The sequence below is a fragment of the Pinus tabuliformis genome, chromosome Q (genome assembly GCF_031772625.1).
Source record: "Pinus tabuliformis cultivar Carrire ecotype Pingquan chromosome Q, CPIR1, whole genome shotgun sequence".
Taxonomy (NCBI): domain Eukaryota; kingdom Viridiplantae; phylum Streptophyta; class Pinopsida; order Pinales; family Pinaceae; genus Pinus; species Pinus tabuliformis.
Window position 1 is genome coordinate 224,049,829 of NC_142296.1, and position 19,208 is coordinate 224,069,036.

Here is a 19,208-nt window from a genome sequence, read left to right on the forward strand (position 1 = left end):
GTTGGAAATTTGTATCAAGTTGCTGGATGGTCCATTGGGGACCATGTTAGTTGGCACATCTCATCTATAGCACTGGAGGTCTACTTATTATAGGATCAATACAATTAATATGTTGTTTTTTTATATTTTGGAATGGGGAAAATCAAATTTTGGAATATAGCATTACACTCATAAACCAACACTGAAAATCCTTTGATTTGGGGCATTCAAATTCATTATTTGGGTTCAATATGGAGTCATACCCATGTCAAAATTTTAACACCCTATATTTCTTGTCAAGAGATTTCTAATGAAGTAGAGAGTACCCTAAACAACCCTCATATGGGAAAGGCATGCCCCCAACAAAGTAACCATCAGTTATTCCCTACAAGTAGATATAAAAACCATGAAACTCCTCATAATCCACCCATGTGGAGTTGGTAATGTAAGGAATTCCTTGGAGGTTTCTATAAGCATTAACTAGTTCTAAAACCATAAACCTTGTAGTTAAGAACAAGTGACCTTAGCTAAAGGAAGGAAATGGTTCAACTCTTATTCTAACGAACTGATGTTACATATAAAAATAACCAGCAAGAGAAGTAGAGAGATAGCATAACAAAGTAGAAAAAGAAATATATAGGGGACTTAAGTATATCATAATGTCTCATATATGCATAGTAGTCTTGGTGATCTCTATATTTTGCATTGATCTTGAGTCTACGTTTTAAAAAGAGAAGCATTATTTTTGCAAGATTTTTTTTCTATATGGGTTTCTCTAGGTAAATATTATGCTCATGGCATCCCATGTATGTCTTTGCTACAATATAATTATGCTTTTATATAATAGCTTAAATCATTGATGTGGTATGTTCATATTTCTACTAAGTCATAAAATAAAAAATAAAAATAGTTGTGTAAATGAGTTGAGCATAAGCTCACTCTATTAAAAATGAGTTCAATTTTTTTGCTCACGAATTGAGCATTGAAATGTCCAACATTGTTTATAGATCATTTACATATCCCTTAACCTTTAGTGTTTTACTTGTGTCGTTCCTATATTGAATGTAAATGATTATTTTGGGTCAAAATTTTCATCTTTCAATTCTATCTTTACTTCACAAATAACATCATCTTCTTTATTAGAATCATTTGATGGAATTATCATGGAATTTTATTCAAAATTCTTAACTTAGCAATAATATAAGTTTTATTCGGGGTTGGCAGGAGTGGGAGGGTGACATTGTGACCAGATGATCAAAAAGAGCTACAATTTGCATGGGTATTGGGCATATCTACCAATAACCAGGTTGAATTTTTTATCTGAAAATGGAATGTACTTGTTTAAGGGTGCAAGGTATCCATTTCCCATAATTGCAAATGTGAGCTATACACTCCAAGTGACCTCTGAAAATGTGAAAACTTCTTATTTCTTATACAGAGATAGACTGTAGGGGCATTCACCGGACATGTCACCTCTAAAGAGAGGATGAGTTCCAGAGGCTACCTGGCCCTCTACAGGCTCTGCCTAAAGAAATAACAAAGTAAACACTTAGAAGTCTTTGCAATACACATACTTGAAGTTTGATGTCTTGCGGAATAAGACAAATAACTTTCTACAGCTGAATAGGTGATTATGTGTGTATGCAAGTTATGTATATTTGTTGTTTAACACTTTATATCAGTTTTGTTTAGCATATCATCTTCAGCAAATAAAGACATCAAAATGATAAAGCAGTTCACCCCCCCTCTGGGCTACATCTGCTGGACCAAACCTCTCAAACTAGGCTTGTCCTCTTGTATTAAAAATGCTACAAAGGCTAATACAAGAATATGAGTGTCTCGAAAGACAGATCTGACTGTAAATATAGAATCAGAAGATAGGAATTAGCTAAACATGCTCTTTCCCAAACACTAAACAGTGAAATTGTACCTTCATACAGTACTTTCCCCAATTGGCCCTAGCGGCCCTTTAAACTTGCATGGATAATTTCGAGGTGAAGATGACCTCAATTGGTTTTGAAACCTCTGCCATTAGACTTAGAAGGTCGAAAATAGTAGACATAGGCTTTTGAATCACCAAAAATGGATGAACATAGCCCCCAAATAGCTCAAGCACTGAAATGGCCCTAGTGGCCCTGAAAGCTTCCCTGAAGCTAAACAGTGAGAAGAATGCCTCAACAGGAAAAACGAGCTGTAGAAATGGATTCAGAATGCTGAAAACCTTCAGGAATGACCTTCGTTCCACATTCATTGGCTGCACAATTCCCAATGCAGCTCCCAAACTGATTTGGCCCTGGTGGCTCCTGGAACTTCCACGAAGCAAAAACACCTGCAAATGACCTCAGATGGCTGTGAAACATGTGCCAATGGCTTCAGAAGGTTTAATATACCCAAAATCAAAAAAAAAATCGTCCAAAACCACCTTTCCTAGCCAAAGTTATGGCCATTTACTCCCAACTGCCCGCTGGTCCTAAAAAGACTCTAGCTAACTTTAGTTGGAGTCCAGTTAACTCTGCCAATTATGGCGGGACCGCCCAAATTTGGCGCTCCACCAAATTTTCCACCATGCTAACTGGTAGTTAACTCCATTTTTAGCGCGCATGTGACCGAAATATCGGGTTGGTGGTTTGCATGGGATTCCATGCCAGGGGTTAAGGGTCTAGGCCCACGGTTTTGGGCATAAGGGCATATGGAATGGGGGTTGGCCCCCTTAGGGCCCCGCCCAAACCAAATTTAAAATTCTTAAGGAATTTATTCCGCCCCTATATCAACGGTAAACCATATGGTCTAACAGTAAGGCGTCAGAGTGTTATGTAGTAGGTCGTGGGTTCAATCCACAATTCCACCAAAAGTTTTAACATGCGCCCATTATTGCTGATGTCACCCCGGCCACGTGGCTGCCTTCGAGCCTACCACATGGCAACCTGTGATTGGCTGCCCAAAAGAAATATTCCCTAGAATATTTTAAGTAATATTCCCTAGAATATTTTAAGGAATATTCTTTTTTTTTTATTTTTTTGAAAAATCAAAAAATTAAGGGTTATTGGGCGATTTTGTTTTTGGCATAACTTTCTCATACAGCGACCGTTTTTCGAACCGTTTGCGGTTCCGGAATTAGGAGAACAAGCTCTATCTGGTCGTTTAGGTTCAAACTAGTTCTGAGCACTTTCATTTTTGACCATTTTACAACACTTGGTCCTGAGCTCCTGATCAATTTTGGCCCTATGGTTGGGGTTACAACTCGCTATAGCCAAAAGGATCAGAGGGTTGATGGTCTCTGGGGACTCAATGCTGGTTATCAAATAGGTAAATAATTCCAGAGAAAATAACAACCCCTCCAGTCTCTCCATTCTTCAAAGGATAAAAATTCAATTGAGACAATAGAGTTTTATCATGTTAAGCAACATTTGAACACAAAGGAAGACACTTTGGCCAACAAAGGTACTACCATGTAATAAGGGAAGTTGGAACAGGAACCAAGAACCATAATCTACAAGTCTCTTCCGTGACAAGTGGCACTAATTATTTAGATTACAAATGGAGCATAATGTTAGATATGGTCATGGGATATTAGGTCAGACATTCATACTTCTCCAATCCTGCATCAAGGAAAAACCATCTAGTCTCATTAATAATCGCATGGATCGAAGGCTTCACTTCACAATCGACAAGGTATTGGAGTACAACTTTATTAAAAACATATTCCTTAGGGAGTTACACCACATCGTCAGACAACACACCTGGAAGAAAAATAATTCATCATGAAGAGTAGAGTGGTGTGAGCAGCGCAAACATTATAATTATGGCAAGGAAGGATCGTACATAACCTTTGCAATGAATTAACTAGGCAAATATTGAGCAATCCCAGGGAATTAACAAAGAGGGATAGCAACAACAATACCATGAGGAGGATAAGACAACAGTTAATTACCATTAAATGTTGACCTTGGAAGAGGAGAGTTGGAGAACACTGTTAGGAAAATTATAAAAAGTCAGTAGTTTCAAGTTCATTGTATCTCACAAGCAGAATTTCCAGGAAATGGAGACAATAGGGAACAAAACTAAAAATGAACAGTAATCTTAACATGGAGGATGTTGCTATGAATCCTCTTGCTTTGGAGCAGAAGATAACCAGCATGATGTTAGATCGATTAACAAAGTATGTGGAAAAGATTTTGATTCTCCTTAATCATCTAAGAGAGATGGAGAACCAACAAACAAAGGCGAAGTTGATGCTCTTGGACAAAAAATACAAGTTGTTGCAAGTGAAAATTGAGAAAATTTAGGCAAAAGTAGAAGCATAAATGAAAGTTATGGGGATTAGACTGAAAAGACTGGAAGTTGAATTCATCAAATAGGCAACAAGACTTAAAGAAAATTTGGCATGGCGAGAATATAATAGATCTGGAGCAGCAAGGTGCAATTGCTACAGGAAGTAAGGTGCAGGATGAAGCAACAAAATCAGGCAAGGCAACGCTGAAAGTTGGTCCATTAGGCTCTTGTTAAATATTTTATATATATATATATATATATATATATATATATATATAATGTATTGCAGATATATTTGATATTAGGAGTATTCTTTAAGGTATATAGGAGGAACCAATTTAATACAATAGTTAAAAGAACGAATAGGTGCAGAAAATGCATTTTATGGATTTGTATGCCATATGAAGTAACAGTGCTATGTAAAGGGTTCTGGTTCTAAACCCATACCATGATTTTAATACAAATTCTCTTACCTTTTTCGATGAAAAAAATATATAAGTTTTATTATTAATTTTTACAAAATTTTATCTATATTATTTCTTTCTATTTTCTTCACATTTTGATTCTTATTTTTTCTTAATCAACCCTTTATTTTTCATGTTTATTTGAAAAATACATAGAAAATAATATATTTTAAAGACTCAAAATTGAACACATTAACTATTTTTATTATTTTATTAATGAATTGATCTTAAACCCATTGCATGAGCTTTTTACATGGCTTCTAAAATATATTTCTTTTATGGAATTTTAACTCATTACATATGTTGTATATCCTCCAATATAAAATTCCTTGAAGGAATGTTAGGAGACCACAAACATTGGCAACCAATTTCCACTATGCATTACACTCGTCCACATAATGATTTTGGTGTAACAATGTTAATTAATTTAAATTCTTTTCCAATTCACTAAAACTATTAAGAAAATTGACAAAATATAATCTCAAATAAATGTATAACCATGGGTTTTTTCAAACCGTCATTAAAATCGTCCCAGAGGGACACCTTAATTGGTGATCCAAGTAATGTGACTTTGTGGTAACTAAATATCCGAGGTTCAAATCCCCCAATTGTGTCCTGATTTACGGAGAGGAAAACGGGTTGTAAACCCCCAATGGTCCTATTATTAAGGTTTCTAACATGGTGTGGATTATTATTCTCTATTGTATTAGAATATTAGTTTGATTACTCGAGATTGTATTTAGCTCGTTACAAAAATCATTATAATATTTCACTTTTTACTTCTTGTATTAATTACTTAAACATCTTGAACTCCATGATATTTAAGTTATTAATTTGCATTAATGACTTAGTGTTTGCTCACAATTTCTTCTTTATCTCATAAGTTTTATCAAAGATTTGCACTATCTCCACTGTCATTACCTTTTTTCCCTTTTCAAGTTTTTTGGAATTGATTTTCTTATGTTTCATAGTAAGTCTAATTGACCAAATAATAACAACATTTATTTATTTATTTATTTTTAAATTTTAAGATGTGTGTGAATATTTAAATTTTCGAATAGTAGGTACATAGTGATTATTAATATTCATATTAATTTTATTTCATGGAGGTTATTATTCAATCAATAGTATTACTGATTTATCTCAATAACTATATCATTGGTATATGTTTAGATTGACAGTAAATATATTTCTAACTAGTAGAAATATTCATCATTAACTTTATATATATCATCTTTCTTTTCTTAAAATAATAAAAAACAAAAAAACATTAGTTGGAGTTGTTAGTGTCAAAATTTTAAGACCAAGTTTTATTTCAAATTCAAAATTCACTTCAACTTTGAGGTTACCCCAATCTATTTCTGAGCACTTTCACACTTCAAGTTGAATCTAAAATATGAATATACCACATAATTATTTCACTCTTTTTTGTTGGGTTGTGTTATATTCTTTCCATGACTAGCCTACATAGTTTACGGGGGGGTTAGAGGGGGGGCAGAACCCCCCCACGCCAACTGCACAGCGGGGGGGTCACAGGGGGTTTGAGGGAGGCGGTTAGCCCCCCTCTACGGGGTCCGGGGTAGCGCCCCGGGGAAAAAAAAATTGGACCCTATATTAGGTTGGGCGAACCTACCTATGGTTTTGGACGCGATGGTTTTCGCACATGGTTTTGGACGCAATGGTTTTCGGTCCATGGTATTGGATGCTTTGGCGTGTATACATATGTATTGTAACATTGAAAGGAATATAATGAAAAATCAAGCTGATAGTCCTAGTTTTGGGAAACAGGGGAAAATCTTTGTGTATATGTGTTTTGTGTGTAATTCTCTCGCATTGTTTATTTTCTGTGTTTTAGAATTCGTATGCAGGTAATTCCTGTACGGGGTTAAAAACTACATTTGGTATCAGAGTTGTTTTGGCTTCAAGGGGACGCCTTTGTTGCTAAGAGGTTTTGCTTGAGCCTGTGGTAGACCCTGTTCAGTGGGAGATCTGCGAGATCGATTCTAGTGGTGAAAGAAGATGACGAGAAGTGGAAAGATAAAGATCAATAAATTTAATGGTCAGAGTTTTGAGTTGTGGAAACTCAAGATGGAGGATCTGTTGGTGGACAAAGATCAGTAGATCCAGGTACTAAACCAATGGGAGTGTCCGATGAAGAATGGAAGAAGTTGGATCGGAAGGCAAAGAGCACAATACGAATGTGTGTCTCTGATTCAGTATTGTTGAATGTATCAGGGGAAGCTACTGCGAAGGCTTTGTGGGACAAGTTAGGGAATTTGTACCAATCTAAGTCTCTAGTGAATAAACCGTTCTTGCAGAAAAAGTTGTATAACCTGAGGATGAAAGATGGAGACTCAGTGACAGAGAAGTTGAACGCATTTAATACTGTGGTAATTCAGTTATTGTCTGTTGATATTAAAATTTCAGATGAAGATAAGTGCATCAGTTTGTTGTGTTCTCTACCAGATTCGTGGGATAGTTTGGTTATTGCAATAGGTAGCAATGCAACTGCCTTGCAGTTTGATAAAATAGTCTCATCCTTGCTAACGGAGGAGATGAGACAGAAAAATATGGAGACCTTGAATGGTGATGCCTTGTCTGTACGAGGACGGACCCAAAATAGAAACAAAAATAAGTCGTCGAGTGGGAGATCTAAATCTCCAAGAAAACATGTAAAGGTGGTTTGTTGGAAATGCGGAAAGGAAGGGCACTACAAAAGGAACTGTAAATCTAAATCTCCTAACAAAGGAAAGGGATCTGATGATTCTCCTTCTGCAGAGGTGAAAACCACCTCATATGAAGGTGAGGATGTGTACTTGGCTTCTTCAAGTACACATGTAGATCATGAGGCATGGTCGATTGACTCAGGTGCATCCTTTCACTTCACTCCCCATAGAGAGTGGTTCTATGAGTATGAGAAATATGATGGTGGTGATGTCTTCTTGGGGGCTGATAGGAACGCTAGAATCGTCAGTCGCGGAAAAGTAAAGTTGAAGTTGCAAGGTGGAAGGGTTAAAACACTTCCAGGTGTTCTGCATATTCCTGCATTAGCCAGAAATATGATTTCTATAAGCAAGCTGGATGATGCAGGTGTAAAAATAGTGTTCGAGAAGAATACCTACAAGATGGTTCGGGGAGCACTGGTATTGATGCAGGGAGTTCAAATTGGAACTCTGTACACGCTGCGAGGTAGCACTGTTGTTGATGGGTGCAACAGTTTTGTGGTTCCTAAAAGTGGAGCAGAAAATCTAGTGGTCTCTGGAGAGAAAACCATGTTGTGGCATCAAAGGCTTGGACATACCGGAGAGAAGGGCCTTCGAATACTTCATGGTAAAGGTATGGTAGAAGGTATAAGTAATAGCTCTCTTGATTTTGATTTTTGTGAAAATTGTATATATGGGAAGCAGAATCGGGTGAGTTTCCCTTCTGGTGGTAAGAGGGCGAAACAGATATTAGAGCTCGTGCACAATGATGTGTTTGGACCTGTGAAAGTTCCATCACTGGATAAGTCTATGTACTATGTATCATTTATAGATGACTTCTCAAGGAATACATGGACATATTTCTTTAAGAAGAAATATGAAGTCTTTGACAGGTTTAAAGAATTTAAGGCTCTGGTGGAAAACCAGACAGAGAAGAAGATAAAGGTGTTGAGGTCAAATAACGGTGGAGAGTTTTGCAGCAAGGAATTTGAAGAATTATGTAAGAAGTGTGGTATAGCACGACAAAAGACTACTCCATACACCCCTGAGCAAAATGGAGTTGCAGAAAGAATAAAGAAGACGTTGATGGAAAGGGCAAAAAGCATGCTCAGTGGTGCCGGGTTAGGATAGGAATTCTGGACAGAGGCGATGGAGACAGCATGTTACTTGGTCAACATATCATCTTCATCAGCATTGGAGGATAAAACTCCACAAGAGGTATGGACTGGTGAAAAACCCTCTCTTTCACATCTGAGGATATTTGGATGTGATGCATATGTACATGTTCCAAAGAAGAAAAGAACCAAGTTGGATAGTAAATCTGAAAAAGTGCATCTTTATTGGGTATAAGGATGGTTTAAAGAGTTATAAGCTTTGGAACCCAATGACAAAGGAGGTTGTGTACAGTCGAGAGGTGGTGTTCATAGAGGTGAAAGATGTTAGTAAACATGAAGTCCCATCAAAGGAACCTGAGAAGATATAGTTTGAGCTAAAGGAGGAAGAATCGGACTCTACAGCAAAGGAGGAATCAGAAAATGAAGAACCACAAACTCTGGGTGTGAGAAGATTAGTTCGAGAAAGAAGGCAGCCAGAAAGATATAGTCCATCTGCTTCCTATTCAAATTTTTCTTTGTCTATTACTGATGATGATCCCAGAGCAGTGAAGGAAGCAGTAGATTCAGAGGATGGAAGATATGGAAAGAGGCCATGGTTGATGAAATGGCATCTTTTCACAAAAATGAGGCTTGGAATCTGGTGGAGTTGTCCGCTGGAAGGAAACCCATTGGCAGCAAATGGGTGTTCAAGAAGAAGACAAATGCAGAAGGAAAGGTGGAGAAATACAAAGCTCGGTTGGTAGAAAAAGGTTATTCCCGGGTGCCGGGAATTGATTTTGGTGATATTTTTTCTCCTGTTGCCAAGGTAGCTTCTATTAGATTACTTCTATCTGTTGCTGCTGCTTTTGATTTTGAGGTAGAACATATGTATGTGAAGACAACATTTCTTCACGGGGATCTGGAAGAGGAGATCTACATGAAGAAACCTGAAGGTTTTGCAGTGAAGGGTAAGAAAGAACTGGTATGCAGTTAAAGAAGTCTTTGTATGGGTTAAAACAGTCACCAAGGATGTGGTATCAGAAATTTGATACATTTATACGGGGACTTGGCTTCATCAGAAGCAAAGCAGATCCTGTGTGTATTTTAAATTAATTGGTGATCGTGTTATTTATCTGGTCTTGTATGTGGATGATATGTTGCTGGTTGGAAATGACAAACAAATTATCCACGATTTGAAGACCCAAATGTCCTCCAAATTTGACATGAAAGATCTTGGTGCTGCAAACTATATTTTTGGCATGGAAATTAAAAGAGATCAGGCAAAGAGGAAGCTCTAGTTAAACCAGAGGAAGTACGTTGAGACAATACTGCAAAGGTTTAATATGCAGAATAGTAAACCGGTGAAGGTTTCTATTCTTGTAGGTGTGAAGTTATCTACTGAACAGTGTCCCAAGACACAAGAAGAGGAAGAGGACATGTCCTGTGTTCCATATGCAAGTGCATTCGGTAGCCTAATGTATGCAATGGTCTGTACTAGACCAGACATTGCACATGCAGTGGGAGTATTGAGCAGGTTTATGTCAAAACCAAGAAAGGAGCATTGGACAACAATGAAGCGGGGTTTTAGGTATTTGCGTGGCACTAGTGATTATGGTTTGTACTACCAAGGAAGACCAGGATTGGACAAAGTTTTGTATATCTGTGGCTTTGTTGATGCACACTGGGCTGGAGATCTGGACCAGAGACGATCTACAAGTGGGTATGTGTTTAACCTGTTTGGAGGTGCAGTCAGCTGGATGAGTAAGAAACAATCTGTATTGGCATTATCAACTACAGAGGCAGAATACATGGCAGCCACTCATGCAAGCAAGGAAGCAGTTTGGTTGCATATATTGTGTTCAAGTATGGAGTTAGTACAGGGAGCTATAAGGATAGACTGTGACAACCAAAGTGCATTTTTCTTGGCAAAGAACTCTGCTTATTATTCAAAGACAAAGCACATTGATGTTCAATATCACTTTGTGAGGGATATGATAGAAGACAAAAAGGTGTTGTTGGTAAAGGTGGACACTTTGAATAATACTACAGATGCATTGACAAAATCTGTGAGCTCTGAGAAGTTCTCTTGGTGTAGAGAAACAATGGGCGTTTCAGGGCTGGATAAATGACTAAGTTCTCATATGGCCCCATGTGGAAAGAAAACAACAAGTGGGAGAATGTTGGGTTGTGTTATATTCTTTCTATGACTAGCCTATGTAGTTTACGGGGGGTTTAGAGGGGGGGCGGAGCGCCCCCTTCATTGCGCCGATTGCGCAACGGGGGGTTCACAGGGGGTTTGAGGGGGGCAGTTAGCCCCCCTCTACAAGGTCTAGGGCAACACCCCAGAGAAAAAAAAAAAATGGACCCTATATTAGGTTGGGCAGACCTACCTATGGTTTTGTGCATGGTTTTCGCACATGGTTTTGGACGCGATGGTTTTCGATCCATGGTATTGGATGCTTTGGCATGTATAAATATGTATTGTAACATTGAAAGGAATATAATGAAAAATCAAGCTGGTAGTCCCGGTTTTGGGATCCAGGGGAAAATCTTTGTGTATATGTGTTTTATGTGTTATGCTCTCGCATTGTTTATTTTTTGTGTTTTAGAATTCGTAGGCAGGTAATTTCTATACGGGGTTAAAACCTACATTTTTCAATCCAATTTCATAACGCAACCCATGAAAATAAATACCATTCAAGTGTAAGTCAATATCGCAACACTCTTTTCCAAACATATAACAAATTTGAAATATCTTATTATGGCATATTATAACAATAGTAAATCTACTCCTTATTTTCTAAATGCATTAAAATAAATTCACCAATTTAGCTCTATGTTATGTCAAATTGACAAGTACAACTAGCACTAGACCCCAACCTAACTAAAAAGATAACACAATGAAATTTAGTGATGCAAGTACACAAATTTGGATAGTTTTAGTAGTTTCTATATATAGAAAAAATGAAGTAAATATACATGCCAACAACATATCACAACCTAGTACAAATCAAGCTCTCCAAACCCTATCTAGGGAAACCATTTAAGAACCCTAGCCAATAACCTGTAGCTAGGAATCACTCCTAACCAAAGTTGATCACACCACCAAAGATCCTTAACAAGTTGGTGTAAAAACCAAAAAATCCTCCTTGGTACTTACACTTGCATACCACAACTATACAAGTATGTATTCTTTATCTTCTCCATAATAAGCACACCAAGTAACACTAAGGTTCCTAAATGCCACAAAACCCTAGCCTTCATCTCTTATAAGAGATATAAGATAAGAGGCCTTCCCCTGCTCCTCTAGGGTTTATCACAAACTTCGGTCTTATTTATATCCTTAACGTGAAACCCTAACCCTAGTCTTCCCCTAAAATTCCTCCAAGAACCCTAGCACAACATGACAAGCTTGCCTTAGCTTTCACATCTCTAACACAAGTATATGCGATTACATGAGTACTCAAATACAAGTGATGAAAAGACTCAACCCTCCTTTTATTTATATGAAAGGCAAGGGTCACGAAGAATCATAAAGTGGATCAAGTCTAAAACAAGCAACCTACCTAATCACAAAATAGGCCCACATGTGGAGCGCTCCAACTCCAAAGTAACACATGTCAATTTCTAAGGAATACACGTCCAACAAGAAAGGCTCCAATGTTAATTGCTCCTCAAAAAAGATATAGTGCCTCAAAAGGTCTCCAAAGCACCAAGGATACCTCCTAATCCATGTTTACCTCTAGATCCACACCTACTTGGTTACTGTACAACCCAAGCATCCTCAAGTCAAATACAAGATTGCATGCAAGAAGCCAAATATCCCAATGTCATTTAAGTCTCAATGCCTTCCTCCTAGTTTTAAGAAAGAGAAAAAGATTGGCCAAAAAAACCTTCAAGTCATCTCAACATTATATTCATCCAATGACATCAAATATATAATACATGGGTGTAATAACCTCATAAATTGAAGGGTGCCAATTCACTAACAAGTCATAAAATAAAATAAAATAACACTTCGTCAAGGATGGGGATGATACATCATCCAAGATAAGGATAACATCTCAAAGAAGAGGTTATAATGGACTTTATGATTAACATTCCCTCACTTAATCACAAGTATGACTAATTATACTAGTAAAGCAACATGAAAGTGTATAAATTGCTACCATCTTTAGTCGTCAATTTAAAACTTGTAAACTAAGCTTTGATGATGATATGCCTAAAAAACACCTATTGAGTTCTTCATCTAAAATGAATTAAGAAAGACCACAGACATTATATAAGTCAATAATTGCCATGTTTAAACATTTCTATACTAGTTAATGAACAAATAAGATCACCACTCTGCTATAAGTAAACAAAGAGGATCATTGAATCACTTTCTAAATTTAGACACAATTAGGTGTCAAACAAAATACCAATGAATAGTTGAATTCTTGTAGATACCATGTTGAGGAGACCAGAAGCTATGCTCCCAAAATATGATTTCTATAACTTTGAAACTGAAGCTTGACTATTATCATTAACATCCTACCCATTAGATGCAAGGAGAGAAACATGTCAAATTGATTCATTCTCGTTTTGAATAGCCCTTTCATCATTGTAGTTAGTGGTTTTGGTTGACCACTTAGCCATTGATAATGATATCACTATCATCCATCAATGTATTCCCCCCCTTCAGTTGTAGAGTACCATCTTTGATTCTTTTTCAATTCAAAAGACGTAAATTGGACCCCAATCACGCCCAAAATTTTCGTCTAGAACAATTGTTTGAAAGCCCTCTACTTTTGTGATTTCCCCATGCAATTTTGAATTTTCCTATGTATAAACTCCACAATAAAACTTATTTAACATCATTGTTTTTAATTTCAACTGCCAAGAAGTTATCTAACCATAATTGTTGAAAAATATGTAACTAGGTTAGGTCTTCATAAATATGAAATGTACTTTTGATTCTTGTATATTGTAAAATGAAAGAAAAATTATTATTGTTATTCTTGAAGCATGGGTTTCATACTCATGGTCTTTTATTTTAGAGCTCAAGCACCCATTGAGTGCTTCTAGGGTTTGTCGTAGGTCAAGAAGTCAAAAGAGTCGTTGTCATATGGTTGAAGATCCCATCATACACATTGTAACTTGTAAAAGAATTATTTTTGTATTTAAAAGTGTCAGAATACCCTCCAAGACCAAGTCGGCTTAATTTGAGGAACTTTGTCCATCTTGAAAACCTATATATAGGAGAGAACCCGATCTCCTAGGAACACAATTCATTCTCTCATCAAGTAAGCGAAGGATAAGAAGAAAGAGGTTAGCGAAGGAAGAAGGACAAAGGTCAAGTGTTTGGGCTATTTTTTATCTCTCCCTTCACATGTGCGAAGGAAGGAAGCTATTGTTTCTACTGTTGGGTTAGGGTTTTGTTGTTATAGGATCAAACTTGGAGAAAGTGCAGAAAGAAGGTCAAAGAAGACTCATTAAGTCATCCTCAAGCCCTAGAAGAAGGAGAAAGTCAAGCAAATGACTGAAGAAATCTTGGAACCCTGAAATAAGCTCATGCATGTGGAAGCAGCTATTGTTGGGAGGGATGGAAATTTCACACCTGCAGTAGAGGCCGAAATTCTATTGTTGGGGGTCAAAGTTGTGTTGTTGGAAGAGATTTAATTGGGTTTGACTTGGACAAAGGAAGCACATCATCTAGAAGGTTGGACTTGGTCTTGGAAGGGTATTGGTCTTGATCTAGAGATCTTGGAATTCGTCAATTGGAGAATCTATAAGAAGAGAAGAGATTTGTGGGTTTTCCTCTCAAGTGGAGAGGTTTTGGCCCTGGCTTGCAGCCTATATCTTATGTTCTTGTGTACTGTTGATCTTTTTGTTTTGATAGTAGTTTGATGATAAGAACAACATAATAATAAGAGAAGAACCTAATAAGTAAGAAAAAGTAAAAAGACATCACAAGCAATTATCAAGTATAAGAGAAATCATTCTAACTATTTCCCTATAGATTTCTCAACATGGTATCAGAGCTAAGGTTGGCTAAGGGCATGATGAAGATCACTACTCCCTTGAAGAAGTTTCTAAAGAAGTGTTCGATGGTAGCAAGTCATCTCAAGAAGGGCATCAAGGCATTGTGGAATCTCCTATTTTTCAAGAATGATATGACCAAGACATCTACAAAGGACGAAGGACTATTCTCAGCTCTTACTGGCACATTTGAAGATGAGAACATTTGGGTAATCGACAGTGGAGCATCAAGACATATGACTGGTGAGCACAAGCAACTAAAGACCTTATCAAGAGGAAAATCTTCTTACTATGTTGAGCTTGGTGACAAGAAGAGCTATCCTATAAGAGGAATTGGATCAACCTCGCTGGAGCTAGAGAATAGAGGAAGCATTCATCTCAACAACATCCTATTTGTTCCAAGTTTGCAAAAGAATCTACTTTATATTTCATGTCTAGAAGATAAGTGAGATATAGTCGTTTTTATAGATGGAAAGGTTGTAGTGTGGGATAAAAAATCCTAGCATCGAAAGAAAGAAGACTCTACAGATTGTTGACTCCTCTATCTCAAGCTTTGGTTCACATTGAAGTAAGTCCATGTCAACTTTGGCATAGAAGATTTGGTCACCTTCACTACAAAATCTTCATTCATTTTGATGTCTGTGGTCTTATGTCTACAAAGTCTCTTAGAGGTCACCTATATTATGTGACATTCATTAATGACCATTCAAGGAAAACTTGGGTTTATTTGTTGAAATCAAAGGATGAAGTATTCATTGAATTTCAAGAATTCAAAGCTAAAATGGAGAACCTTACAGAAAGAAGAATAAACATTCTAAGGTTTAATAATGGAGGAGAATATACTTCAAAGGAAATCATAGCTTTCTGTAAGGAGTCTGGGATTAAGAGGGAGTTGATTGTCCCATACAATCTCGAACAAAAAAGAGTTGCAAAATGAAAAAATTGATTGATTGAAAAAAGTGTAAGAGCCATGTTACATGATCAAGATCTGCCAAATTTTTTGTGGGGTGAAGCAACAAAGAGCGTTGTATATATTCAAAATCGAAGTCCTCACAAATCACTAGACAACATGACTCCTGAAGAAGAATTCACTAGGAATACCAAGCGTGGATCATCTCCAAATATTTGGTTGTTTTGTCTTTATTCAAATACCAAAGGACAAGAGAAAGATATTGGATCCTACAATGAAGGGAACATTTGTTGGCTATAGAAATACTTCAAAGGCATATAGGATCTATATAAAGGAAGGACACCAAATAGAAGTTAGTCGAGATGTGATATTTGATGAAAGTATTGCATTTAAGAAATCAAAAGACCACCTGATGGACTCTGATGACGAAGAACTTTCTATATTTGAAGAGGAAGGTACCAGGGAGGAAGAATATTCAAATCATGAAGATGAAGATCCCAGTGAACCCGCACAACTTGCGGTCACCCCTGAAAGTATAAAGAGACCTAATTGGTTGAAATCTACTCTTTTAGATGCAGAGGAACACGAAGCAGCCAAAGGCACATCTAGGGAAAGTGAAGCCCAAAAGATATTCAGGGTATGCAAGTTACATGACGAAGTTAATAGAAGTTGAACCATCCATCTTTAAAGAGGTTGTCAAACATTAGGAATGGAAAGATGCCATGAATGAAGAATACAAACCCATAATGAAAATGGAGTTTTAGAGATCGTACCTAGGCCCAAAGACAAATTTGTGGTAACTTCCAAGTGGCTCTATAAGATTAAACATGCAATAGATGGAAGTATTGACAAGTATAAGGCAAGATTTGTTGCTAGGGGCTTCTCTCAACAAAAAGGCATTAACTATGAAGAGACATTTGCACCTACAACAAGGTATACAATTATACGTTCATTGGTCTCTTTGGCAGCATCCTTGTGATGGAACATCCATCAAATGGATGTCAAAACTATATTCTTGGATGACACTATTGATGAAGAAGTCTATATATAGAGCAACCCCTGGGATTTAAAGTCAAAGATAGATAGACTTGTGTTTGCAAGTTGAAGAAGGCATTGTATGGCCTCAAGCAAGTACCAAGGGCATGGTATTCAAGGATGGATGCATACCTACAAAGATTTGGCTTCTCAAAGAGTTATGTTGATTGAAATCTATACATCAAGGTTTTGAAAGATGAACCTGTAATCATTCTTCTATATGTGGATGATCTTCTTATGATAGGTGTAGAAGGTCATATTCAAGAGTGCAAGAAGCAACTAGCAGTGGAATTCAACATAAAGAATCTAGAGTTGGTGCACTATTATTTGGGACTCTAAGTTTGGTAGGGACCTGATGAGATTTATCTAGGTCAAGGACAGTATGTGATCAAGATGTTGAAGAGGTTTGACATGATGAATTGCACACCTATGACTACTCCCATGATCACAAACTTGAAGAGGCTAAGAAGTTCCAAGTCAATCCCTGTGGATCCAACCAAGTATAGAAAATTGATTGACTCACTGATGTACCTAGTAAATACTCAACCAGACATATGTTCTGCAGTGAATGTTCTCAGTGAGTTCCAGGTAGAGCCCAAGCATGATCATTGCATAGTAGTCAAGCATATACTGAGATATCTGCAAGGAACAATCCACTATTGCCTAAAGTATGATAAGAAGAATGATGTCCACTTAATTGGATATACAGATTCCGACTAGGGAGGCAGTGAGTAGGATGGAAGTAGCACTACTGGAGGATGCTTTAGTTTGGGATCATCTGTGATCCCCTGGATGAGTACAAAGCAAGAATATGTTGCTTTGAGTGGTGTTGAGGTTGAATATATTGCACCTTGTGAAGTAAGCAGAGAAGTTGTCTAATTGAGGAAGTTGTCGTCTGATTTGTTTAAGGGACCAATGGACCCTACAGTGATACAATGTGACAACACCAGTTGTATAAGGTTGTCTAAAAACCCATTGTTTCATGGAAAGACAAAGCATATAAATAATGTATCACTACATTCGAAAGTTGGTGCAAGATGGAGTGTTGCAACGACGATATATCTCCGCCGATGAACAGGTAGCTAGCATCTTGACAAAATTTCTTCCTAACAAGAAGCTTGTGTATTTGAGAGACAATCTTGGATTACTTTGATATATCCTCCCTAGTTTTGTCACTGTAGGATCGAACTTGGAGAAAGTGCAGAAAGAAGGTCAAAGGCTCATTAGGTCATCCTCAAGCCCTAGAAGAAAGACAAAGTCAAGCGAAGGTCTGAAGAAGTCTTGGAAACCTGAAATAAGCTCACACATGTGGAAGCAATGGTTGTTGAGAGGGCCAAAAAGTTCAAACCTGCAATAGAAGCCAATTTTTTGTTGTTGGGAGTCGAAGTTGTGTTGTTTGAAGAGATTTAATTAGGTTTGACTTGGACAAAGGAAGCACATCATCTAGAAGGTTGCACTTGGTCTTGGAAGGGTATTGGTCTTGATCTAGAGGTCTTGGAATTTGTCAATTGAAGAATCTATAAGAATATAAGAGATTTGTGGGTTTTCCTCTCGAGTGGAGAGGTTTTGGCCCTAGCTGGCAGCTTATATCATGTGTTCTATTGATCTTCTTGTTTTGGCAATTGTTTGATGATAAGAACAACATAGTAATAAGAGAATAAGCTAATAAGTAAAAAAAAAAAAGTACAAAAATATCACAAGCGGTTATGAAGTATAAGAGAAATCATTCTAGCTATTTCCCTATAGATTTCTCAACAATAATGTACTTTTTGCTCGAATAAAATGCTAGCGTGTGATTCAAAGGAAATCACAAAGTTGGTGATCAACTCTTTTATGAGTTGCCAATGTGTTGACGTTGTTTAGTTTACAGGGAGATTACATCCATGTTACATTTATTAACATCATTGGATGAATATATTATTGAGATCACTCAAATCCTTTTCTACGAATTCTTGTGTCATGTCTCATGTCTCATTGCATATGTTAATATGTTATATTTCATAACATGGCCTCAAAGCGAAAAAGTTCATTGCAGCTAAATAACTCCCTAGAAGTCAAAATTTTGTCAAAGAAGTTCAACGAGTTTTATAGGCAAGTTAAGAAATAAGTAAATATTAATTTTCACAAATATATTATCACAAAAATAGAAGCTTGCTTTCAAACAATTATTCCAAATGAAGATTTTGTGCATGATTGGGCCCAATTCTACATGTCTTTTCAATTGAAAAACAAGTCAAAGATGTTACTCTCTGCACTTCAAAGTGGGAAGTACATTGATAGAGTATAGTGACATCATCATCAATGGTTAGTGGTTTTAGTGGGAAGTACATTGATAGAGTATAGTGACATCATCATCAATGGTTAGTGGTCTGCCAAAACCACCAAAAATAGTGATGAAAAAGCTCTTCCAAAAAAGAACTAACACTCAAACGTGGATCCCTTCAACATACTTTTCACCTTAAACTTGATAGGGAGAATGTCATTGATGACAGTCAAGTTCCTAAATCCTATCAATCGAATTTCCAAACACATAACTTTTACAAAAGTATTATTCGAGTTCTAAGCTCTTTTAACAATACAAATGCTCTTGTCAAAGTCTCCAATTTCTTTATTTCTTTGTTTTTTTAATAATTTTAACTTTTAACCCTTTTAACCAAAACGTTTAGCAACACTTACTGCAACGGATGGCACTTTAAAAATAAAAATAAAAACCTTACACAACCTTTTAATC